Genomic DNA, 2,282 nt, shown 5'->3' with positions numbered 1-2,282 from the left:
GTGTTGTGTGTCACTTTGTGCCCCCCGTGTTGTGTGTCACTTTGTGCCCCCCGTGTTGTGTGTCACTTTGTGCCCCCCGTGTTGTGTGTCACTTTGTGCCCCCCGTGTTGTGTGTCATATTTTCGTGTTGTCAGTCGTATGTGTATGTGTATTTTTTGAGCAAATAAATGCTAATTAAAACTTTGTTTATCATATCCTTACAAAGATCAGCCAACAGAGAACAAAAGATCATTTAATCGTTCATATAATAAACATAGATCTTGTCTCTCCGTCCATCAGTGAGAGAGTTTAAGTATGAACTTATCCCCCTTCATATATATACACACACACACACACACACACACACACACACACACATATATATATATATATATATATATATATATATATATATATATATATATATATATATACATATATACATATATATATATATATATATATATGTATATATATACATATATATATATATATATATATATATATATATATATATATATATATGTATATATATATACACTATATATTTATGTGTATATATATAAATATATATACATATATATATATATATATATATATATATATATATATATATATATATATATATATATATGTATATATTTAATCTTTATTACTAACATTATTATTATTTTACATCTATTTATTTTTATCAATCTATATAAACTATTTACCAGATATATTGTGTTAGTCTACTTTTAAAAGATGTAATCATAATATACGACCCTTGATGTCAATATTTCAAATATGCTTGACGAAACGGCGCTATCTAGCAATAAATAACGAACAAATATCGGCCTTATTCGACAACTTTTGTTTTACTCCATCTTTTGGCTCTTTGTGCAACCAGTGTGTGAATTAATTAAACCCTTTCTAGCCATGTTCATTAAGAACAATCATGGTAAGTATATATAGCATAATGAGAATAATGTAAATTAGTAATTATAACAAAAGTTTATGTGTAAGTATAAATATATTGTAGTAATACCACGAGATGATAATAACGACAGCAGTAATGATGATATGATATGAATAGTAGTTATCAGAATGACACTATGATTTTGTTATCATCATTGTTTTATCATTATTATTATCATTAATATCAGTATTATTGTTATTATTATTATTATTATCATTATCATCAAAATTATTGTTATTATTACTATCAATATTATTGTTTTAGTTACTATCAGTATTATGATTATTATTACTATTATTATCCTCATCATCAGTATCATCATTATTACCATTATTGTTATTATTATCATTATTGTTATTATTATTATTATAACTATTATTATCATCATTGTTATTATCATTATCATTATCTTTATTTTTGTATCCATCAGTTACTGTCGATACTGTTATTATTATGTCTACCATTGTCCTTATTATTGTTATTGTCATTATTATTATTATCATTATTATTATTATTATTATTATTATTATTATTATTATTATTATTATTATTATTATTATTATTATTATTATTATTATTATTATCATTATTATCACTATCGTTATTATTAGTATTATCATTATTAATAGTAGTATTATCATTGTAGTTGTTATCATTATTAGTATTATTATTATCATTATTATCATTATTATTATCATCATTACTGATATTATTATTATTATTATTATTATTATTATTATTATTATTATTATTATTATTATTATTATTATTATTATTATTATTATTATTATTATTATTATTATTATCATTATTATTATTATTATTATTATTATTATTATTATTATTATCATTATTATTATTATCATCATCATCATCATCGTCATTATCATTATTATTATTATTGCTATCATTATTGTTATTGTTATTATTATCATTATAATCATTGCCATTATCATTATCATGATCAGTATTATTACTATCATTATTGTTGTTATAATTGCTGTTATTACTATGATTATCATTATTATTATTGATATCATTATCATCATTACCATGATCATTATCATCATTATGAATATAATGAAAATGACAATAATGATAAAATGAAAATAATAATTTTAATGATAATAATATTAATAATAATAATAATAATGATAATGGTTATAATAATAGTGATAATAATGATGATGATAATAATAATGCTAATAACTATATCAATATTAATGATAATAACAATAATAATAACAGTGATCATTATTATAATCTCTTTTATCATCATTATTTTTATTGTTATTATCTTTATTATCAATAATAACAATAACAGGAAGAACAACAACAGTAATGA

This window comes from Penaeus vannamei, chromosome 19, assembly GCF_042767895.1.
Source record: "Penaeus vannamei isolate JL-2024 chromosome 19, ASM4276789v1, whole genome shotgun sequence".
NCBI classification, from domain to species: domain Eukaryota; kingdom Metazoa; phylum Arthropoda; class Malacostraca; order Decapoda; family Penaeidae; genus Penaeus; species Penaeus vannamei.
Note: the sequence above shows the minus strand (reverse complement) of the source record.